Source organism: Dasypus novemcinctus, chromosome 2 (genome assembly GCF_030445035.2).
Source record: "Dasypus novemcinctus isolate mDasNov1 chromosome 2, mDasNov1.1.hap2, whole genome shotgun sequence".
Lineage (NCBI taxonomy): Eukaryota > Metazoa > Chordata > Mammalia > Cingulata > Dasypodidae > Dasypus > Dasypus novemcinctus.
The window spans coordinates 57,609,552-57,635,229 of NC_080674.1; the positions used below are offsets into that span (position 1 = coordinate 57,609,552).

Below are 25,678 nucleotides of genomic sequence, written 5' to 3' on the forward strand. Positions count from 1 at the left end.
AATGTAGCTAAAACACAGAGGCTTAATATCTTTGCAGAGAAGTACTTTTTGTATTACCTCTAACTTATCTCATATTTAATTTGTTTCTATTAGTCACAAAGTCTCTTTTCAGTATACTATCAAAATACTAAACCATTTTCTTTCAAAATTTTATTTTGTTGTAATCAGAGTTCCACAAATTTTAGGTAAGCCAGTCAGATATTTTTTGAAGATTGCTTTTGCATCTTATCTTTTTTCTGATAGGTCAGTTTACTTTTTTTCCCTCTACAGATGATTTTTTTTTTTTAAGTGGTGGAGGTGTTTGAAGTCTTTACAAGTAATCAGAAGACTTTTACATCACATAAATAAGATTTTCAATGGCACGTTATTAAAATTTGGGGAACGATGCAAACTTTAAAACATTGTTATCAGGGCTCACTAACATAGCAAATGTTCATTTTCCTGAAAAACCAAAATAGAACGGTGTGTTCAGATGTATTTAAAAATATTCACAACTGTTGCAAGGCACTGAAAAATTGTTTTCTTTTAAGATATGTTAAGAAGGAAGTTTTCCAAGGAGAGTACTAAGAATCGGGTTTTGAGATTAGAATATATGCCACTAAACAAATTGTCCAGTTGCACAATGGGGAAATACCAGTAGTAGTATTTTGTTAAATGAAAGTCACAACATCATAGTATTTTTGGTTAGATACCTTGTTAGTGTGGGGAGATGTGGGGAGATGTGGATGGGTGTTTTCAGCATTTCCCATCATAGTATATAGCAAATGTATAAAGTCACAAATACATAGAAGTTACTGTTAAAATATTTTCTGTAAGCATCGAGATTAGAGTAGAAATTAGAAAAAGCCCATATAATTAAGAATTGAACTCTTTATTTCTAAAATAAAGTTAATTTTCAGTTCTCAATTATCTTTATCATAAATAACAGTTAATTTTGTTATCTTTTGTCATCACTTTTGAGATTCTCATAATTTATACTCCAGGTTCAATCAGACTGTGTGTGTTGTAGGTAGAAAGTAATTTTGCCAGGTTTATTAGTCAGCCAAAGGAGTGCTGATGTGGAATACCAGAAATCAGTTGGTTTTTATAAAGGATATTTATTTGGGATAGAAGCTTACAGTTACCAGGTCATAAAGCATAAGTGACTTCCTCACCAAAGTCTATTGTCATGTGTTAGAGCAAGATGGCTGCCAATGCCTGCTGGGGTTCAGGCTTTCTGGGTTCCTCTCTTCCTGGGGCTCACTTCTCTTTGGGCTCAGCTGTTGTGCTTTCTCCACAAGGCCAGCTGTAAACTTTAAGGCACATGGCTTGTCTCTCTTCCTGGGGCCTCTGCCATGTCTAATCAAGCCTTCTCTCTGCTCCTTTGTGTTCTTAACTTTCTGGGCTCCAGCATTAAAACTCCAACTCTGTTCTCTGCCACGTCTTTTCTCTTTGAGTACCTGCCCCCTTGGGCTACTGATGTGGCCCAGTCAAAGCCTTAATCATTATTTAATCAAGTGAAAGTGAAACCTGAATCCAGTATAATCTAATATGCCTGGAGGGACAGATCAGTTTATAAACATAATCTAATAACTGTTTTTGAAATTCATAAACAATATCAAACTGCCACAGTAGGTGTTTTTATTTTTCTAGACTATAAGCCCTGTCAAAGCAGTGATCAGTTCTACTGATTATTTTGTTTTCCACACTACTCTGTCAATGTTTGTTGAATAGAAAATACCATCCAGAGTTCTTCAGGGCATCTCTATACTTAAAATTACACTAAAGGAAGTCGCTTTCTGTAAGTGACCCTCTTCTTAGGTACCACTATGGAATAAAGAAAAACATTGCCAGTTAAGTTAATGTGTATCAATTTTAGAAGCAATACTGATTTTAGAGATGATAAAATGTAGAAAACACTCCATTTTTTTTTCATAATGGGAAAGGAATCGAGAGGACTTGATTATTTTATTAATCAAGCTCTACCATGCTGAGGCATTCCTCCAGGACCTTTTTGGAGTACAGCCAGTTAATTTAATACAGTTAACTGTATTAAAATGCTGTTTATTAAATGGTGCTTATGGGAACAATTCCATAATTTGGAAATTTGCTCACCAACAAGCACTTGTTGTCAGACCATAATAAATTTGCCCCATGATATGTTGGAAAATCTGCTGGAAGTGACAGACTTTTCCTAGACAACAGAATTTAGATTTGAGGTGTTCTTTAGTGATCATCTAAACTTTACAGATGGAGTATCTGGAAGGTTAACTGATGAGATTTTTGCATAGCGAATTAATGTGAGTCTAGACTTTCTAAAATTTAGTATGTATCTCCTGTTTGTACCCTTTGTACTCTTTACATACAACTCTTTTTTTTGAAAACTGTAAAATGACTGAGCATTCCATTTAATGAACAGTAATAAGGGATTCCAAGTCGTTAGGGTATGGGGTCTTGTAATGATAACTTTTGAGATCACTTCTTATTCTGTTTGCCTCTTTTCTCCCCATATGTAGGTGTCTGGAATTTGCTCCCTTGCATCTTTTCCAGCTTCTCTCATCTATCCTTTTATTAGTGGGTTCATTTTTTTCTGGGTCTGTATCAGAGTCTCAGTGGAGGTGGGTTTCCTTTCATTCCCTTTATTTTTTCTTTTCGTTAATTTTCTCTGAAATATGTACAAGGCTTGTTTTCATTTTTAGGGAGTTTCACCGCTAACTTAATGTAGATCAGTAAAAATTACCAGCATCTGCAAAGTTAGTTACAGAACATTAAGAAATGTAGATGATTCTTGTCTTCCTTCAAATACTAACTTGAGGCTAATAAAATTGACATTTATTTGTTATATGTGATGAAATCCTTATTACTTTGTAGAACCTGAGTCTTCATTGATCTTATGATGGTGAGGATTTTGATTGTCTCTGAGAATTGCATTTGCTTTAGAATAATCTAAATTTTTTCAAAAAATAATCAGATTGGGCTCTTACTTGGCAGTATTTGAAAATTATTTTCTCAAAACTACCCAAATTCTCTCTCACACAACACACACACCCCTTTGTACCTTTCAGTGATGGCTTCTTTTTTATGTCTTCTTACTTATCCTTTTACCTTTCAAAATCACTATTCACAAATTGTAATTTGTAATCATGTTCTCTGCCCAGTCTTTTGTTTGTTCTTATCATTCCCCCCCCCCCCCCGCCCCCGCCCCTTAATCTTGTTCTAAATGAATGGAACAGACATTAATTACTATTGCGTTTGCTGTTTCAACTTATTGGAAGTTCAGTTTGTTTTAAAGGACGATGTGAGGACCAGGATGAAGGAAAAAATATTTTCAGAACTGCACTTCAGTAGTTTTCTGAGTTGTGTAGAGTATTAGCTCCATCATGTGGTGAAATTTTGAACTGCACGTGGTTGATTATGTATAGTTAGTGGCTTAGGGCAGTCATTGACTTTTGAATTATTTTGATGGAGACCTGTAGTAAGAAGTAAATTGTACATAATGTTTTTGTGTGTACATAGATATAACTAAAACAAAAATTTCACATACTTGTAGTGCACTAACTTTTCTTACGTGGTTTTTTTTATTCACTAAAATTGCCAGTTTGACCAATTAAATTGATCATGACCCATTAATAGGTCCTGACCTGCAGTTTGAAAAGTAACACTTTTATTATTGAAGAAATATTGAACTGAAATTGTTGCAGATACCGAAAAATTTAGATAACTAGAACATCACCTTTGTATAGATGCTTCTCCTTCCCATAATTTTATCCATGATAAAACAGTCCTTATAAACATGCTGAGGTTCACCTCTTTTTCTTTTCATTGTATTCTTTGTTTAAAGAAAGAAGATAAAAAGTGAGGAATTAATAGGGTAAATGCTTCATAGGAAATAGAAACAGGAAGTAGGAGAACTTTGATTCTTCATAAACAAAACAATGTATCATGTTATGATGAAATATAGTGAATACGTTTTCATATTCATATTCTTTATAGTTTTATGGCTGGGTAAATACATTGTAGTAATAGTGCTTTAATGTTGATTCTTTTAAGGTAATTTTTTTAAAAAAGATTGATATTGTGCCAGAAGTTTCCTTTGGCAATGTAAGTATGTCAGCTTGCATTGAAAATGTAATCTGTTTCTACATTAGACTAAGAGAATCAGAAAATTTATTCGGATTAGTAGTTGAGTTCATTGAAACTTTTTGTTTACTCATGGGTTTTCTGTTAATTAACTGATTCAGGTGTTCTGGGTATTGGAGAAAGAAAATTGGTCTAATTTCTTAAAGGGTCTTTCAAAACAATCCAGAAAGGGGTTTAAAATGTTCAAGAGGGAGAGAAATGGGTGGAGATAGTCTATCACTTCTTATTGTAATTTCTAGTGTTTCTTGAGTAATTGCTACATATTTGTCACAGTCTAAGGCACTTTATATGAAGCCTAACTAAGTTTTGTGGTAGATATTCTTGTTTTTTTCCTCCATTTTAAAGATTGAGGAAATTGAGGTTGAGAGAGATTAAGTAACTTGCCCCACAGTGCAAGCTGGGATAGGAACATGTGTGTGCCTGACTTTAAAACTCATCAGTTTAAAACCTTTCTTTTCTTGATTCTTAGGGGGCAAACTAATTTCCTGAAGTGAAATGCCGAAATGTGCTTAATTATTTTTAAAATTGTGGTAGCAAATGTATGACACAAAATTTCCCATTTTAACCACTTAAACTTACACAATTAATTTGATGTCATGTACATTCACAGTATTGTGCCACCATCACTGCTATTCATTTCCAATACCTTTCCATCACTCTAAACAGAAACTTTGTATCCATTTGTCAGTCAGAAGGAGAGACACCTAAACAGATTTTAACCCCCTCCAATACAGTTGCTGGGGTCACCAGCAAAACACTGCTCACATAGGCTCTGATAGTAAGACATTTTACTCACATAGAGAAGAGACACCAAGGTCAGCTTCACTAGTGGGCATTGGATCCCCCTAGCCAGCTGGTCTCAATCTCTGCCAACTCTGAGGCATTTGATGCACAGCAGCCCACTCTCCGTGTTCGTATGCTGTCTCAGTGGAGGAACCTCACTTCTTCCCTGCCAGGTACAGATACACCACCAGGGTGTGAGCTGGGTGTTATAAAACATGTCCAGCAGAGTCAGGCTGTCTCTAGTGAATGTTTACATATACTTGGAACAGTAGGGGAAGGAATGTACCTGCAGTCCCTTTATCTACCAGGAGATTGTGCTTTATCTTGCCAGGTTGACATACCTGGTCCTGAGCATAGCAATTTTTTTTTTTTGGTGGGTTCAAGGGAAGGGCAGTAGGCCTCGCTAGGACTATCCCCACCACATCATTAAACATTAAGTCCACATTTATTACCCTCTATCCCCTGTGCCTGGTAATCTGTAGTCTACTTTCTGTCTCTGAATTTGCTTATTCTAGTTATTTCATGTAAGTGAAATCACCCAATGGTGGTGTTTTTGTGTCTGGCTTTTCCACTCAGTATGGTTTTCAGGATTCACCTGTGTTTTAGCATCCATCAGAACGCATTCCTTTTTATAGGATAAATAATACTCTATCTTATGTATATGCCACATTTTGTTTATCCATTCATCTTTGGACAAACACTTGGACTCCTTCTACCTTTTGGCTATTATGACTGTGAACATTGCTGTACAGCCAGGATTATTATTATTTTTTAACACCAGAATGTTTTTTATCCTTGTTTAACAAACAAATGAAATAGCTATTTTTTTTCCTTTATTTAATGGTGACATCTCCAATACCTTTGTGTGTCAGTACCCAGGGAACTCTTTTTGGTGGCTGCATAATCTTTCAGTGAGTAGTTCCACATGGATTATTCAATTAGTTTACCTATTAGACTAAGCTGCAGATTATTGGGCATCTCTTGAATATGTTTAGGGTAAAATTCCTAGCAGTAGAATTATTGGATCTGATGGTTTATACATTTTGGTAGGTAGTCTTTGGTTACTGTCCAGAATGGTTGTTTCAGTTACATTCCCATCACAATTTTATGAGGCCAGCTTTTTTCAGGTTTTGCTACACTTGATGATTTTGCTTATTTTTTAAAAGATGGAAAAATGATACTTCATTGTTTTGATTTTCATTACTTAATTTAAAGCTTAGCATATATTTATGTTATGAACTGCTCTTTTTAGGAACTACTTGTCTATGTAATTATTTGTTTCTTAATGAGTTGTAATAGTTCTTTTTATATTGAAAGTATTGTTTGCCATAATGTATTGCCAGTGTTTTCCTCCAGCTTGCTTTGTGTTCTTTAAAAAAAAAACAGTGGTGTGCACAAGGTTTTAAAGAAATGTTGAAATATACAAAAGTATAGGGAATAATAAATACTCAGTATCCAACATGGTCCATATCTTACTATTTTGCAGTATATGCTTTCTATCTTTTGGAAATAATACATTGCATGTATATTTGAAGCTCACTATTTACTTCACATCCCTTTTCTCATCTTTATTTTTTCCCCAAAGATATTCCCAATGCATTTCCTTTTTTAAAAAAAAAGATTTATTTTTATTTATCTCCCCTTCCCTACCCGCGCCCCACCCCCACTGTTGTCTACTCTGTGTGCCATTCACTGTGTGTTCTTCTGTGTCCGCTTGTATTCTTGTCAGTGACACCGGGAATCTGTGTCTCTTTTTGTTGGCGTCATCTTACTGCATCAGCTCTCTGTGTGTGCGGTGCCACTCTTGGGCAGGCTGCACTTTTTTTGTGCTGGGCGGCCATCCTTAGAGGGCGCACTCCTTTTGTGTGGGGCTCCCCTATGCTGGGGACGCCCCTGTGTGGCACAGCACTCCTTGCGCACGTTAGCACTGCATGTGGGCCACCTCGTCACACAGGTCAGAAGGCCTTGGGTTTGAACCCTGAACCTCCATGTGGTAGGCGGATGCTCTATCTGTTGAGCCAAATCTGCTTCCCTGCATATTCTTATATTATGTAATGTTCCCTTGTACACATGTTCAAGAATTTTCTAGGCCATTGTGTCTCAAACTTGAACAGACATTGGAGTTACATTTCTGTGAATTGCCTGTTCATATCCTTTATTAGATTTTCTAATGGTTTGTAAGATGATACACACACACACACATTCTTACATCTATGTGTATATTTTTGTCATTTTTTTTGTTTATACATAAAATTTTTCAGCATCTTGCAAGTGTCTCATTTGGTATATTCAAGTACCTTAATATTTGTTGCAATCTTATTTAAAATTTTTAATAACTTTTTTTTAAGGTTTTAAATTTATTTTTCTCCCTCTCCCACTCGTTTGTGCTGTTAGTTGTGTGCTCATTGTCCTTCTAGGAGACACTGGGAACTGAATCCGGATCTCTTGTGGGAGGGAGGTACTCAATCGCTTGAGCCACCTCTACTCCCTGCTTGTTGTGTCTCTCATTGTGTTTCCTTGTTGTGTCTCTTTTTTGCATCATCTCGTTATGTCAGCTTGCTGTCCCAGCCCTTCCCATCACTCACTGTCTTGCTTGTTGTCTTCAGGGGAGACATGGGGACCTCCCGTGTGGTAGGCTGACGCCCAACGGCTTGAGCTGCTTCCTCTTCCCTCATTGCTATTTTAAATACTGTTTTAATAAACTGTCTTACTAGTTTTTTGTTGCAAGTATGTTGTATCTTGATTTAGTTTTATATCTAGCAACTTTGATGAATTCTTATTCTGTTTGTAGTGTCTCTTGAATTTTTTATAAGGACAGTCATATTGTTCACAAATCAGTTTTCTCTCTTCCTTTCATACCCATATTCACTGTGCTTGCTACGTTTGAGAGTTTGTGAATGATCTGGAATTTTTCCCTATTTGCAGGCTAACAAGCTAGTCTATTACGGTTTCATAGATAACTGGCAGAAGACATGAGATTCCTGGATCAAAGTCAAAACACTTTAGTACTCATGGCACAGTAAAGAAGCATGAATATGTCAATTACATGGGCATCCCCAGACTTTTGGGGGACTGAAGTGATAGATACATTAGTGTGTGGAGGGAATTACAACACAAGCCAAGGAAGTGACTTGGACAGAGAATGGCCAGAACCTTATGTTGTTGGCGTACCCAGCAAGAATGCACAACTGTGGGATTATACCAAATACCATTGATTGTATACTTTGGATGAATTGTATGCTTTATTAATGAGGGCGCACGGCGGACAGCAGGCGGTGTCAAGGGCGGACGCACAGCGGCGCGAAGAATGCTGCGGAGATGGAGAGTGGTGGCAACGCGTCTGCTTTATTGAGGAAGACAAGCGTTTATATAGGCTAGGGCGCTGGCGGTAGCAAGGCTAAGCCAAATAAGGCAGTGTATGTGAGGGGAGGCCGCTAATTGGCTGGGGGACGGTTGGGGGTGAGGTACGAGGGTAAGGGGCAACGAGTGGGGTGCGGATTGGCTTAAGCTGAAGGCGACCTCCGATTGGTTGTTGGAGGCTGTTGCTAGGTAAAGGGGCAGAGGTGAAGTTATCATTCTGGCAGGGGGTATATGGGGGCTGGGGCAGAAGATAAGGGGAAGTTGTGGGTTGGGTTCTAGTGAGGCGCGGGAGAGGCAGGCCGATTACCCTAGGGTGGCCCCTATGGAGACCGGATGCTGGGTGGAGATAGAGGAGGCAGCCATTATGGGCAAGAGTAGCAGGGGGGCGACAATCTACCCTCACCAAGCACTCACCCAGCAGGAGACGAGGCCTCATCTCAATGTGCTGGGCCTGCCCAACGATGGTAGCATGCTTGTTACCTCATATTAATATGTATCAAAATTGATTTGTTTAAAAAAAAAAGTGTGCAGAGACTCTTGGACCTATTGCATACTGTCTTTCCCAACAGCTAGGAGTCCCTAGAACTCCTTAGTATGTTGTTAATATGGTTGTGAACATCCCTGCCTTTAAAGTGAATGCCCTTAATACTTTGCCATTATTTCTTAGAGGATTTTGGTAGACTTCCTGTGAGATTAGAGTCCCTACTTATCTTAATTTGCTAAGTTTAGGGAAACGGACTTTGGCCCAGTGGTTAGGGCGTCCGTCTACCACATGGGAGGTCCGCGGTTCAAACCCCGGGCCTCCTTGACCCGTGTGGAGCTGGCCATGCGCAGCACTGATGCGCGCAAGGAGTGCCGTGCCACGCAAGGGTGTCCCCCGCGTGGGGGAGCCCCCACGCGCAAGGAGTGCGCCCGTGAGGAAAGCCGCCCAGCGTGAAAAGAAAGTGCAGCCTGCCCAGGAATGGCGCCGCCCACACTTCCCATGCCGCTGACAACAACGGAAGCGGACAAAGAAACAAGACGCAGCAAATAGACACCAAGAAGAGACAACCAGGGGAGGGGGGGAAATTAAATAAATAAATAAATCTTAAAAAAAAAAAATTTGCTAAGTTTAAAAAAAATTTTAAATCATGAGTGGGTATGGAATTTTATCAAATGCTTTTTTCTACAATATTTGCTGAGAGCATGTTTTTTTCTTTAATCAGAAAATATTTGTTGATGGCAGGGACTGATCAAGATGTTGAATACAGAACAGATAAAAGTGTGTTCACTTCTGCAGCCATACTACTCTCATTTCAAATGCTTAATAGTCACACTTGCCTCAGTGACTGTGTTGGATAGAGCCGATATGGAACCGTCATGACAGAATTTTCTGTAGAAGGCCTTGATGTATTTTCTTAAATATTTGTGGGCTGAATTAGATTTCCTGTTTCTTGACTCATTTAGGTTTTTTTTTTTTAAGAAAATTGAATAGCTTTTTGTAGGTTTTAACAGTACACAACTGTATGTGCAAAATATTTTGATTTAAAATTTCCACTGCTATATCTTTTGTTGTGTTTCTTTTTTTATTCCTAATATATATTTTTGTGAGGTCTTGGTTTGGCTGATCTTGCCAAAATTTTGATCATTTTTATGAGCCTTTTCAAGGACCAGGCTTTGTTTTTCTTACCCTCAGTTTTATTTATTTTTAAAAAATTAATTATTTATTCCATCCACCTTCCCCCGCCCCCCTGCCGCCTCACCTGTTGTCTGCTTTCTGTGTCCATTTGCTGTGCTGTGTGTTCTTCTGCGTCTGCTTGTCTTTTCTTTAGGCAGCACTCAACTGATCCTGGGACCTTTTGGAGTGGGAGAGAGGTGCTCAGTCTCTTGTGTTCCCTCAGTGCCCTGGTCTGTTGTGTCTCTTATTGTCTCTCCTCTGTGTTTCATTTTTGTTGGATCATCGTGCTATGCCAGCTCTCAGGCCAGCTTGCCACGTGCGCCAGCACTCCTTTGTGTAGGCCAACTCCCCAGTTGGGCCAACTTGCCTTCACCAGGAGGCCTCAGGAATTGAGCCCAGGATCTCCCATATGGTAGATGGGAGCCCAGTCACTTGAACCACATTTGCTTCCAACCCCCTCAGTTTTTTTAACTTGCCTTTTTTTATTCATTTCTGTTCTTACTTTCTTCCCTTTGCTCTTTTTTTTTTTTTTTTGGTGTACTGTTTTTAATCAGGGCTTCTAAGCTTTTTAGTTATGTGGCCTTCGTAATATAAAAATTTTAGTTTATAAAGTTCATTATCCAAGTTTTATGTTTTCATGTAAATATATTAGGTATATCATAGTTGTTTCTTAGATGAGTTTTGAGATCTTGCTCATTTCAGGGTTATATAAAGAGATTTTACCACCCGTTTTCTTCTAGCACTTTGATGATTTCACTTCTCAGTTGAAACTTCTGTTTTGTTAGGAATTTGTTGTAAGTAATTTTGCTTTGAATGGGAGTCAGCTAATAATGGTAATAATGAATACTAATATATAGGGAGGTGTTCACTACAATGTACCAAGCACTGTGCTGAGTTTGTTACATGGTTATATTTAATCCTCCAGTAGTTCTCAAGAGGAATCAAGGTCCATTGATTTAGAGAAAAAAAGAAACTGAATGTTTGGAAGATTTAGTTACTTTTTTGAGTATAGGGAGGAGCTGTATAAAATGACAGCTTTCTGCTGAACTACAAGGGATACATCAGACCAAAGAATGACTTGGACAAATCCAGCTTGTTGAGTAAATGGATGTTTATTAAGGGGCTTACATTGGTCCTCATTCTCGGGTGGGATGGAGAGGTGACAGTTTTGAACTTAATCACCTGTGCCACCCACAAATGAGAGAGGTCTTCTATGATGCATGGTTACATGCAGATGGGGAAGGCACATGAGGAGGAGTGTAACTTTTACAGAATGTAGTGATACAAGATTTACTTATCTGTCATGAGTTCACAGCCAGTTTCCAAGGTTTGCCTTTTAACTATATAGGAATGGAATGTTGCTGTGACTGGAAGGGGAAAAAACTGGAAGGGTTGGGGAAGAAAATGCAAAGTCATGTATGTCTCACTTGTGAAAGATATTCAGTTAGCTCATTGTGATACCAGGATTTTGAACCTTGTTAATCTGATTCCAGAGCCTTTTCTCTTTAACCACAATTTTACAGCCCCAGCATTTAGTGATCATTTCCCTCCTCCCCCTTACTTGCACTGCCAAAATCCAGAAAGTACTTTTTCATAATTCATTTTGTGTTGAATTGACATGAACTTATGTGAGACTGTGCACTCTGATCCTTCTTTTCTTTCTCTTTTTAAATATCCTGCTTAGTGTTGAATATTAATGTTTCATTGTAAACAGGTGCACATCTAATTGTGAGATGTGCCACCATCTTATATTTATAGAATCTATAAAATTCTGAAATTTTGCAGATAACTGATCCGAGGGGTTTTAGGTAAGGAATCCTGGGCCTCCATACGCAATTCCTAGCTATATTTGGGTCCAATATTTTGAGCTCATATTCATTATTGATTTTTCTATTTCTTTGTCTGAACCAAACTTTTAATTGTCATTTTTATATTGTTTGACTTGAACCCTCACTTTCCTCTCAGTTCTTCACATTTAAAAAAAATTGTGTGCGTATTTGTATTTCTAGATTAGCTTTGGTTCACATTGTCAAATTCAGAGTGTCATAACTTGTATTTTGTTTAGGACCACGTTGAATTTGTTAAGTATGGGGATGGATTGGCATCTTTATGCCGTGACATCAAGCTTTCATGTAGTAGCAGGACTCATTTTCAAAACTTGCCTTTTACTAGAGTTGTAAAGTTGAAAAAAAATCTTGGTTCTTCACATTCCTTGATACATCAGTTTTATCTTGACGTTATGAAAAGCAGCTTTCTTTCCATAATATTCTTGAACTGTTCCTTTTTAGTATATGGGAGAGCTTCTGAGGAAACCCTTTTTTCTTTTTCCAAACAATTCTGTTAAGGTATAATTTACCTGTACTGTAGTTTAACAGTTATCATAATCCTGTTTAAAAACACTTGATGTCACCACAAAATGTTCCTCATGGCTATTTGCAATTAATCCCTACTCCTTTACCTCTACCTACCTGTAATCTGCAGTCTGCTTTCTGTTTCTATTGATTTGTCTTTTTTTAGAAATTAGATAGAAATGGAATTATACAAACTGGTGTTTTGGATCTGGCTTCTTCAACTTTAACATTTTTATTTTTTTTGAGATTCATCTACATTATAGCAATGTGTCAGAACTACTGTCTTTTTTCATTGTAGGGTGTACTACATTTTTTTAATCCATTCACCAATTAACGAATATGTAGGTTTTTTTCCCTATTTTGAATAATGCTACTAAGTACATCAGTGTATGAATTTGTGTAGAGGTGTTTTTACTTCTCTTGGATAGATATTTGGAAGTGGAATGGCTTATTGGTATGGTTAGTATATGTTTAACTTTTTAAGAAACTGCTTGCTTTCCATAGTGGCCATAATATTTAGCATTCCCACTAGCAATGTATAGATATGTAGAAGTTTCTCCACATCTTTTTTAACAGTGGATAGTTATTAAAGAAATTGAGATGGAATATTTGTCTATACTATACACACATAGTCTTATAAGTATCCATGTATTTACCAATTCTGGTGTATTGCATTTCTTCCTCTGTGTCTAAGTTTATCATCTGGCATTATTTCCTTTCAGCCTAAAGATCTTTCTTTGATATTTCTTACAGGGCAAGTCTAATCTTTCGGCTTACGTTCATCTGAGAATGCCTTTATTTTGCCTTCACTTTTGAAGAATTGTTTTTCTGAATATAGAAGTCTTGGTTAAAGAGTATTTTCTTTCAGCATTTTAAATTTATTTCCATTGCCTTTTGGCCTATATTATTTCTGATGAAGAAGTTAGTTTAGTCATTAATCATATTGTTGTTCTCCATTTCGTGATGAGTCCTTTTTCTCTTGCTGCTTTCAAGATTTTTCTGTCTTTGTCTTTTAGCAGTCTGACTATTATGTGTTTATCTATGTCTTTGTGCATATCTTTCTTGGGGTTCATTTAACTTATCACTGTAGATGGATGTTTTTCAGCAAATTTGGGGAGTTTTGGGCCATTGTTTCTTTTATTTTTTTCCTTCTACTTTGACAACTCCCATGTTGTACGTGATCTTGGAGTTATAGGCAGAAATTTGAGTGAGTTTTCATATTGGGCAGGAAGATGTATGAGTGAGTGTTCAGAAGATTGGAGAATTATTATGTTCTTAAAAATCATGGCTATCACATGTATTTACATGAACTCTAGCTGTTTGGTAGCTGGAATTCACTGGTTATACTTTTGTCAGTGGGACCTTAGAGTGAGAAATAGTAATGATGAATTTTGTAGATTAATGCCTAAAGACCTAGAATTCTTATTATTTTCCCTCTTAAAAATGAGCAACGTCATTACCCCAACCTCTTTTTATTTTCTCCAGAGATGTGTGGTCATGGAAAAATAGGCCTGCTATAGTTATTTGATTTTTAATAAGTCTTAGTGGATGTCAAAGAATATTAAAAAGTGGGATATTGAGGTTTCCTGAGATCCAGACAATAAAAAAAGTTCACTTTTTTTTTTCTTTACTCCTGTCCCTTAATTTCTTCTAACAATGTGGAAGGAGGCAGAAGGATATTTTTATTGTAATTCCTCATAATCATTAAGCTTTCATATCCTACTCTGTAATCTTTATATAGAAATTAATGGGTTCTCCATTTTAAAGGAATATTAATTCAACAATGATACATCACATTGAAGATGGGTGATATGAATATTGGGAGACTGAGCATAATTGGGAGAATGTAGTCATGTAGTCTTTGAAAAGTAGTTTGCCAAGGAGTTAAATTACAGAGATTATTTGCTTAGGTAGCATGAAACCTATACATTATCCATTAACTGCTTCACTTTTGCAAGTATAAAAGTTCTCCTGTTTGTGTGATTCATTGGCTAGATATGAGAAAAGTTAATTGCCAGTTCATATTTTTACTGGCATAGAACTTTTATAACTAGGTCAATTATACATTGTCAAAACCATTTCTCTTGTGAGAGTGAAAGGGGGCACTATAATTATAAAAATATAATGTAATTAAGCTGAAGCTGGAATTAGGATGTATGGAATTATGTTCTAACTTAAGATTTGTTCCATTTTGGGTGTTATGTAAACAGCAAAAAATCTGGTTGACAGCCATGAAAGTTTTAAATATAAATACCATTTTAATTACAGTTGTTTCTTACGAAATAAATTTATACTCATAGAATACCTTTCATAATTTTTAGTTATTTTATGTAAATAATGAATATTTATTTAACTAGCTTAAGTATCTGGGAACTCTACTACTATGGAGATTTGATTCAGGGAAAAAGATTCTATGTAGTCCCTGCCTTCTAAGAAATAAAAAATTAGTGCAGGAGTCAGGAAAGTAGGCTCACGTTTGTGGGTATGTGTGGGAAGGACAGCTAAGAGTTTTGGAGCTTGACATCCAATTTTGGAAGCTGGTGATTTGGAAAACAAGGGAAATAGATGTGCTAAGGATGATTTCACCGTTTCATCCTATAAATGAATTTACATCAGACTTAACAAAGCACTAGATAAAATCCATTGCTATCATTGGTATGAGCCCCCATTTGAACATCTCCTGCAACCTAATGTGAGTTAAGTTTTGTGGTCACATGGACTGTGGTGCCCTAATGTGTTGTGGGCGCTGTTAAGGACTATTAGAGCTTGTTGTGGTAAAATTAACAATTGTCTTAGCAGCAATTATCAAATAAGTATTAGCAGATCTCTATTTACATGGAAGAAAGGAAAAAAATAGGAAGCAAGCTGAACTTGCAGTAAGGTACAGTAGAAACAAGCAGGGCAGTATTCATTGGGAAAGTATAGATGAATGTGTAACACTCTGGAGATGAGAATAAAGCTACTTATTGTGGCTGCAGTAAAATTCTCTTATCATGCAGAAAAATGGACTAGATATATTTCTTAAATATTACAGTATGGGGAAGCGGACTTGGCTCAGTGGATAGGGCATCTATCTACCACATGGGAGGTCCGCGGTTCAAACCCAGGGCCTCCTCAACCCAGGTGGAGTTGGCCCACGCGCGGTGCTGATGCGTGCAAGGAGTGCTGTGCCATGCAGGGGTGCCCCCCACGTTAGGGGAGCCCTATGTGCAAGGAGCGCACCCCGTAAGGAGAGCCGACCAGTGTGAAAGAAAGTGCAGCCTGCCCAGGAATGGCGCCGCACACACGGAGAGCTGACGCAGCAAGATAATGCAACAACAACAACAAAAAGAAACACAGATTGCCGTGCCACGACAACAGAAGCAGACGAAAAGAGAACACGCAGCAAATGGACACAGAGAACAGACAACTGGGGTGGGGGATGGGGGGGGATGGGGAGAGAAATTAAAATAATATATATTACAGTATGACCTATTGCCTTGTTGGAAAAATGAAAACATTATAGAAGTTCACAGACCAAAAGGTAATATTCTCCTTCACCCCTGCATCTAATTCCACTTCCCTTCTCATTGGTCACTGCCATAGTTTGGTGTAAATGTTTCTACATTTTTCTGAGCCTTTTCAGTCACATATCCATAAGTGCACATGCACACACATGTACCATAATAGATATGGAGAGTTTATAAAAATATATGAATATATTGTACTTTATGGCCTTAACCTCCTGAGGCCTTTGTTGCTGGCACACTTAACCTAAAGTGAACCTCTTTGTTTTTGTGGAACTCTGGATTGCTGCTCTGGAGAGAAGGGCTTAATGTAATACTCAGATATTTTCACTGAATTACCGGGAAGAGTGTTCTAAGGAGGTTGGAAATGTTGAAGGGACAGATTTTATACCAGTTTAGCTCTGCCAGAATGAGGCATGAGTTTTATTTTTCTTTTTTGATCCTTTATTTTGGAAGTCACTTAGCAGAACAATTATTCATAAAAGATTCCCATATACCACCCTATTATTAATGTCTTGCATTGGTTTGGAACTTTTGTTGCAATTGAGGATAGCATCTTTTATAATTGTACTTTTTGTTATAGTCCATGGTTTCACTTGAGGTTTACGGTGTAGTGCAGTTCTATGAAAATTGAAAAAAATTTTTTACTCTTATTTTATATACAGTGTAAAATTTCCCCTTTTAATCACATGCAGACATGTATTACAGCACTGTTAATTAAATTCACAACATTATGCTACCATTAGTACCATCCATTACCAAAACATTGCCGTCGTTCCAAATAAGAACCCTGTACATTTTAAGCCTTAACTTCCCATTTCCTTTTCCTACCCAATACCCATGTATCAGCCAGCCAAAGGCGTGCTGATGCAAAATACCAGAAATGGGTTGGGGGTATTTATTTGTGGTAGGAGCTTACAGATACCAGGTCTCAAGGTATAAGTTACTTCCCTCACCAAACTCTGTTTTCACATGTTGGAGCAAGATGGCTGTGATGGCTGCGAGCGTTCAGGTTTCCTGGGTTCCTCCCTTCCAGGGTCTTCTCTCTGGGTTCAAGGTTCCTTCTTTCCCAGGGTTTCCTTCTTCCTGGGCTCAGAGTTCCTCTTTCTGGGGCTGGCGTCTCTTTCCTCTGTGAATTTACTTCCCAGACCTCCAGCTTAAGGCTTCAGCATGAAACTCTAGCATCAAAACTCCAACATCAAAAGCCCTTAATTCTGCCCTTTGCCATGCCTTTTATTTGTGAGTCCCCACCCACCAAAGGGTAGGGACTCAACACCCTATGGCACAAGAGATTTACATAATTAATCAAGTAAACCTATAAATCCAATATAATCTAATATGCCCAGAGGAAAAGATCAGTTTACAAACATAATCCAATGTTTCCTTTTGGAATTCATCAATAATATCAAACTGCTATGCCTTGGTAACCTATATTCTAGATTCTGACTTTGAGTTTGCTTTTTCTAATTATTACATACGTGAAATCATACAAATTTGTCCTTTTATGTCTTGCTTATTTCACTTAACATGATGTCTTCAAGGTTCCTTCATGTTGTTGCATGTTATCAGGACCTCATTCCTTTTTACAGCTGAATAATATTGCATTGTATGTCTGTACCACATTTTATTTATCCATTCATCAGTTGATGGAGAGTTGGGTGAATAATGAACATCAGTTGCAAGTATCTGTTACAATCTCTGCTGTCAGTTCCTTTGAGTGTATACCTAGTAGTGGGATTACCTAGTTATATGGTAGTTCTATATTTAGCTTTCTGAGGAACTGCCAAACTGTTACCACAGTGGCTGTACCATTTAACATTGCAACCAGCATTGAATAAGTGTCCTTATTTCTCCCTCCTGTCTCCAATTTTCTGTGATTTACTTGAAAAAAAAAGTCATTCTTCTGATGAGTGTGAAATGGTATTTTGTGATTTTAACTTGCATTTAATTTGTTGAGCATCTTTTCATGTGCATTTTGGCTGTTTGTATATCTTCTTTGGAGCGATGTCTTAAAATATCTTCTCTGGAGAGATGTTAAAAATTGTGTTGTTTGTCTTTTTTTGTTAGGCTGAAAGATTTCTTTATATATTACGGATATTAAACCCTTATCGGGGGAAGCAGGTGTGGCCTAAGTACTAGGGCCTCTGCCAACCACATGGGAGGACCCAGGTTCAATCCCTGGGGCCTCCTGGTGAGAAGAACAAAAAGACGAGAAAGTGTGCCTATATGGTGACGAGAAGACAAAAAAAATTGAGAAATAGATACAGAAGATCACACAGCGAATGGACAACAGATAGCAAAAACAGCAGGGCGGGGAAGGGGGAAAAACAAAAACAAAAAACTCTTATTGGACTTGTGGTTTCCAAATATTTTCTTCTATCGTGTAGGTTGTTCTACTTTCATGATGAAGTCCTTTGAGGAATAAAAGTTTTAAATTTTGATAATGTGCCATTTTATCAATTTTTTTTTTCTTTTGGTGCCTGTGCTGTGTGTGTAAAGTCATTCATTGCCTAATACAAGGTCCTGAAGATAGTCGCATACATTATCTTCTAGGAGTTTGATAGTTCTGGCTCTTATATTTAGGTCTTTGATCCATTTTGAGTTGATTTTTGTATAAGGTGTGAAGCAGGAGTCCTCTTTTTTTCTTGCAAATGGAGCTCCATTTTTCCCAGCACCATTTGTTGAAGAGACTCTTCTTTCTAAATTGAGTGGTCTTTTTCCCCTTGTCAGAAATCAGTTGGCCATGGATGGATTGTATGCTTTATTAATATTAATAAAATCGATTTACAAAATCAGTTGACCATAAATGTGAGGGTTGATTCCTGAGCTTTCAGTTTGATTCTGTTGGTATAAATCTGTGTTTCTGTATGTACCATGTTTTTTTGTTTTTTTGTTTTTTGAGGTACTGGGGATTGAACCCAGGACCTTGTGCATGGGAAGCAGGCATGCAGCCACTGAGCTATATTCACTCCTCAGCATGGTGTTTTGTTTACTGTGGCTTTGTAATAAGTTTTAAGATTAAAAAAAATGTGAGTCTTACAACTTAATTCTTCTTCCTGATGGCTTTAGCTATTTGGGGCCTGTTATAGTTTGCCAAACAGCTGCCAATGGAAAGTATCAGAAATGGGTTCGCTTATATGAAGGGGATTTATTTGGGGGTAAAAGCTTGCAGTTCCAAGATAATGAAAAGTCCACACGAGGCACCATAAGAGGTACTTTCTCACCAAAGTCACCTTACTGTTCATCTTGACATCTTGCCATGTGGTGAAGCAAGATGGCCACTGATCTCTACTGAGGTTTCTACCTTTCTGCAGTTGTAGGCAAGCCTGGTGTAGGGCTTTTCTCTTACTGGGCCTCCTCTCAGTATTGGTGGCTGGGCTCCTTGAGCCTCTCAGGGCCTTCTGTTTTCTTGCATTCCTCTCTCTCACATTGCAGAATCAAATATGGTGGCTCCATTGCCTCTCTGAGTCTGTTTCTCTGTGTCTCCGTTTTTATCAGATCCAGCAAGGGGGCAGAGAATCACACCCCATTAAAGGACACTCAACCTAATTTGAATGCAGTCAAAGGGTATCACACGCACAGGAATAGATTAATTAAAAAATATTATCTTTCTTTTTGTGATTCATAAAATATCACAGGACCCTTACCTTTGAGAAAATTGATGGTTGGTTTTTCAATTTCTTGAAAGGTTTTTGGAATTTTGATAGGTATTTTTTTTTTAAATCAGCTTTTTAAAAACAAATCAATTTTATTGACACATTAATAAAGCATACAATCCATCCAAAGGGTACCATCAGTAGTATTTGATATAATCATAGTTGTGCATTTATCACTTCAGTCCTTTTTAGAGCATTTTTGTTATTCCAATAATAACAAAAACAACCAGTAATAAAAATTAAAAAATAGACAGAAAGATTCATTACCTCTCAATATCTCTATGCTTCCTTTCCCTGCTGCACAAAGCTACTGTTTCTGGGCTGCTTGCTGGCTTACTTTGTGTGTGTGTGTGTATGTATTTATTTAAAAGCAGTTTTATTGAGATATACTCACATACCCATAGAGTCTATTGAAAGTGCACAAAATATTTAGAACTCTTGTTTTTACTTCAAAGAGAAAACTCTACACCCCTTAGCAGTCACCTCTCAATTCCTCTGCCCTTCCCCAGCCCCTATATAACCACTAATCTAATTCCATCTTAATAATTTCGTTTATATTTACATTTTATATAAATGGAATCATACAAAATATGTAGTATGTTGTGTCTGGTTTCTTTCACTTAGCATTTTTTTTTTTTTTACTCATATTAACATCTTGTAACATTTGTTCAAGGATAAGAACAGGCTAATATATGCAGTATTATCCATATTTTACTATGGAAGTTTTGCTATGCTGTATAGTTCCATTGTGTAGCTTTCCTTTTAGTAATATACATGACCTTAGACTTTCCCTTTCAACCACTGTCATACCCGCGTGATAGCACTGCTACTTTATAAACGCTATGATATGCTTTCACCTTTTCATTTCCAAAGGTTAACATACATCCTTTTTACCAGTTCTGCACAAGTTAACCCTCAGCTTTCATTCTCTACCCTTATTCTATTTTCTGATGACCCATGTTGTAGTTATTAACTCCATGACTTTACAAATATATTTAGTACATAGTAGTGCAGTCATATAGTATTTGTCCTTTTGTGTATGGCTTGCTTCAGTCAACATAATGTCCTCCAGGTTCATCCATGTCATAAGCTTCACTTTGTCATTTCTTCTTACAACTGCATAATCCATTGTGTGTATCCACCACAGTTTATCCATTCATTAATTGTTGGACACCTAGGTTGTTTCCTCTTTTGGCAGTCGAGAATAATACTGCTATGAATGTTGGTGTGCAGGTGTCTGTCTGTGCCACTGCTCACAGTTCTACTGGGTTATATACCCATTAGTTGTATTCCTGGATCATGGCAAATTTATATTTAACTTCTTTAAAAACTGCCAAACAGGTCCTTCACAATGGCTTTTTTTTACCCTTCTGTAATCTCACCAATAGTGAATAATCCTTCCTGTCTCTCCACATCCTCTCCAACGTTTGTAGTTCTGTCTTTTAACAGAGTCCAATCTCTTAAGTGTGAAATGGTATCTCATTGTAGCTTTGATTTGCATTCCTTATTGCTAGTGATGTTGAACACTTTTTCATGTGTTTTTTTGCCATTTGTATTTCTTCTTTGGACAAATGTCTGTTCAAGTCAGTGTCTACCCATTTTTTTAATCAGGTTGTCTTTTTATTTTTGAGTTGTAGCATCCCTTTATAGAGCATTTATATTAAACCCTTATGTTATTTCCAAATACTTTCTCCCATTGAGTTGGCTGCTTTTTTCACCTTTTTGACAAAGTCTTTTGAGTTGCAAAAGTGTTTAATTTTGAGGAGTTCCCATTTATCTTTTTTCTTTTGTTCTAAGATTTATGTTTCTCCCCACCCCCTTGTTCTTTGCACTTGCTGTTTCTGTTCATCTTCCTTGTTTCTTTAAGAGGTACTGGGAACTGAACCCTGGACCTCAGATGTGGGAGGGAGGTGCCTAATTGCTTGAGCTACCTCTGTTCCCTGCTTTGCTATGTCTTTCATTTTGCTTTTCTTCTTGTGTCTCTTATTGTGTCATATTGTTGTGTCGGCTTGCCACATCTGCCTGTAGCGGCAGCTCGCTGTCTTCTTTAGGAGGCACTGGGAACCAAACCACAGACCCTTCCATGTGGTAGGCAGTAATTCAGTTGCTTGAGCTACAGCCACATCCCCTAGACCAAGATCTTGAAGATGTTCGCCTACATTTTCTAGTAGTTTTATGGTCCTGGCTTTTATTATTTAGGTCTTTGATCCATTTTGAGTTCATTATTATTTAGGGATTCTTTAGTTTGTTCATGAATATCCAGTTCTCCCAGTACCATTTGTTGAAGAGACTATTGTGTCCCAGGAACATGGACTTGGTTGTTTTGTCAAAAACCAATTGGGGGAAGTGGATGTGGCTCAACTGATAGAGCATCCATCTGCCATATGGAGGGTTCAGGATTCGATCCCCAGGGCTTCCTGACCCATGTAGTAAGCTGGCCCACGCACAGTGCTGCCGCACGCAAGGAGTGTCATGCCACGCAGGGACAGCCCTGCGTACGGGTGCACCATGTGCAAGGAGAGCGCTTCGCAAGGGGAACCTCCCCACGTGGGAAAAAAAAAAGCACAGCCTGCCCAGGAGTGGTGCCACACACACAGGGTGTTGATGCAGCAAGATGACGCAACTAAAAAGAGACGCAGTTTCCCAGTGCCGCAGGATAATGGAAGTGGATGCAGAAGAACACACAGCGAATGGACACAGACAGCAGACAATGGGGGCGGGGGGAAGGGGAGAGAAATAAATAAAATCTTTAAGAAAGAAGGCTCTTAGCATCCAGGCAAGAAGCGCTAAAAAAAAGAAAGAAAGAAAGAAATATAACAAAAAAAAAAAGACACAAAAAAATCCATTTGGCCATAGAGGAGAGGGTTTATTTCTGGACTCTTATTTTTATTCCCCTGATTAATGTGTCTGTCTTTATGCCAATACCATGCTGTTTTGACCACTGTAGCTTTGTAGTATGTTTCAAGGTCAGATAGGAAACCCTACCACATAGCTCTTCTTTTTAAGAATGCTTTCAGTTATTCGTTTGCACTTTCCCTTCCAAATAAATTTGGTAATTGCCTATTCTATTTCTGTAAAGTAGGCTGTTGGAATTTTGACTGGTATTGCGTTGAATCAATAAACAGTTTGGGTAGGATTGAAATCCTCACAGTATTTAGTCTTGCAGTCCATGAAGATGGAATGCCTTTCCATTTCTTTAGGTCTTCTTTGATTTATTTTAGCAGTGTTTTATAGTTTTCTGTGTGCAAGTTGTTTACACAATTGGTTAAATTTATTCTTCAGTATGTGATTCTTTTAGTTGCTGTTACAAATGGAATTTTTTTCTTGTTCTCATCTTTTGATTGTTTATTGCTTGTATATAGAAACACTATTGAATTTTGGTTGTTGATCTTGTACCTGCCACTTTGTTGAATTCATTTATTAGCTCCAGGAGCTTTGTTGTGGATTTTTCTAGGATTTTTTGTGTATAGAATCATGTCATCTGCAAAGAAGTAGTTTTACTTCTTTTCCAATTTGGATGCCTTTTATTCCTTTTTCTTGCCTAATTGTTCTTGCAAGAACTTTCAGTAGAATGCTGATTAACAGTGGTGAAAGTGGACATCTTTATCTTGTTCCTGATCTTAGAGTGAAAGCTTTGTCATCCACCATTAGGTAGGATGTTAGCAGTGGGCTTTTAAAATATGCACTTTACCATGTTGAGGAAGTTTCCTTCTCTTCCTAGTCTTCTAAGTGTTTTTTTCAAGAAGGTATACTGGGTTTTATCCAATGCCTTTTCAGCGTCAGTTGTGATGAGATGATCATGTTTTTTTCCTTCATTGCAGTCATGAGCATTACATGAATCGATTTTCTTGCATAGAACCTGTCTTGCATAACAGGGATAAATCCCACTTGATCATGGTCCGTAATGCACTGTTGGATTTAGTTTACTGGTATTTTGATGAGGATTTTTGTGTATATTCATAAGAGATACTGCTCTGTAGTTTTCTTGTGGTATCATTGTCTTTGGAATAAGGGCGATGCTGGCCTTGTAGAATGTGGGTGGCGAGTCTTTCCTCCTCTTTACTTAGTTAAAATTTCTTTTTTAAAAGTGCTGGGCCAGGGATTGAACCTGGGACCGAACCTGGGACCTTCCTTGTATTTGGGAAGCTGGCACTCAACCACTGAGCCACATTGGCTCTCCTGAGTTGATTTTCTTGCTTGTTTGTCTTTAGGAGGCACCAGGGATTGAACCCGGGACCTCCCGTGTGGGAAGCAGGCACTCAACTGCTTGAGCCACATATGCGCCCTCAAATTTTTTGGAAGAGTTTGCGCAGAATTGGGATTTTTTCTTCTTGGAATGTTGGATAGAATTTCCCTGTGAAGCCATTTGGTTCTGGGTTTTTCTTTGTTGGGATGTTTTTGATTACTGTTTCAGTCTCTTTACTAGTAATTTTTTGTTGAGATTGTTTATTATTGAGTCAGTGTAGGTAATTTGTGTGTTTCTAAGAATTTGTCCATTTCATGTAGGCTATTTTATTTATTGGCAGAAAGTTCATAGTATCCTCTTCAGTAGGGTTGTTAAAGTCTTCCTTTTCATTTCTGATTTTTGTTATTTATATCCTCTTTTTTCTCTTGTCGGTCTAGCTAAAAGATGGTCCATTTTTTCCAAAGAACCAACTTTTGGTTTTGTTAACTTTTTTTTTTTTATATTTCATTTATCTCCACTTTAATTTTTGTTATTTCCTTTCTTTCTCTTGCTTTGGGTTTGAAGATTTTATTTATTTCTGCCCCATAATTGTTTGCACTTACTATGTCTGTTCGTCTTCCTTGTTCCTTTAGGAGGCACTGGAAACTGAACCTGGGACCTCTGATGTGGGAGGGGGTACCTAATTGCTTGAGCCACTGCCACCTTTTTTTTTTTTTTTTTAATTTATAAAAGAGACCCCAAAATAATAATAAAACTATCCAGGAGCAGGGAAGTAGGGTCAGGCCCTCCCCGGCCCAGCTATGCCCCATCAGGAAGAGAAGGGGCCTCCCAGGGGACTGTCCTTTCCTCTTACAACAAGGTGGTGAGAGCTGGTATGGATGCCTTGCTGGGCATTCTGGGAGCTCTGCCCCTCTAGACCCATCTGTCCACCCACTGCAGGCTTCTCTATGCCTGGAAGAACCAGCTTGCTGGGCAGCTGGGTGGGAATACCTACAAGGACCAGGTGAGGGACAGGGCTGCCAGAGCCAGCAGACCAGGGAGGTGGGGTCCAGCCCAGGCCACGCTGGCACCCTCAGCTGCCCGCCTACGGTCCCACTGGCAATGCTACCCACCCCAGCCCAAGTAGCACTGGCAGTGAAAGTACGTCTGCAGATGGTCTCAGTTGGCCCAGCTGAGCTCCCCTTGGCCACAGGTGGGGTTCACCAGGTGCGTGGCCCGGCACTAGGTAGAGGCTGCTGGCTCTGAGGTGCAGGAAGGCATTGGCACTTGGGTCTTGGCGCACACAGTGCCTATGGCTGTGGAACTGGGCCCAGCTGCAATACTGGGCGGCCCAGGACACATTGACCACGTAGGGGACCAAGCAGCCATGTCAGGTAATCCTTGAGGTACTGGCAGGTCTCTGCTCGTGGTATGTCCCACGTCGCCCCAGAGGATGACGCCAGCTGCACCTAGGGCCATGATCTCACCAGTAGTGGAGATGAAGTACCTCTTGTTCACGGTGCCGCCAGGACCTGCCCCATGGCCCCCGCCGTCCCTGGTCCAGCCTGGCCTGCTCTAGCTGCTTGCTGCAGCTCGGCCTGACTCAGTGCCTCCACTGGCTTTGTTGTGTCTCTCATTGTGTTGTGTCTCTCATTGTGCTTTTTCTTCTTATGTATCGTATCACTTGCCTTGCCTGCCTATTGAACCATCTTCTTTAGAAAGAAACTGAACCAGGGACTGCTTGTGTGATAGGCAGGAGCTCAGTCACTTGAGCCACATCTGCTTCCCAGCCACATCTGCCTCCCTCGCTATGGGTTTAGTTTCTTCTTTTTCTCGTTCTTTCAGTTTTGAGGTTAGGCCTCTGATTTGAAATCTTTCTTTTTTAAATGTAAATGTTTAGAGCTATAAATTTCCCTCTCAGCAAATGCCTTTCCTGCATCCTGTAAGTTTTGGTATGTTTTGTTTCATTTTCATTTACCTCAAGATATTTCCTAATATTGCTACTGATTTTCTCTTTAACCCATTGGTTGTTTAAGAGGGTATTGTTTAATATCCACATGTATTGTCTATGTAGCTTATTG

The 25,678-nt window shown here is 38.4% G+C and overlaps 1 protein-coding gene across 11 annotated transcripts in view; it reads left to right on the forward strand.

The window, feature by feature from the left end:
* Positions 1–25,678, forward strand: part of GPBP1 (GC-rich promoter binding protein 1) — a 98,108-nt gene that overhangs the window by 40,545 nt on the left and 31,885 nt on the right. The window lies entirely within an intron of this gene.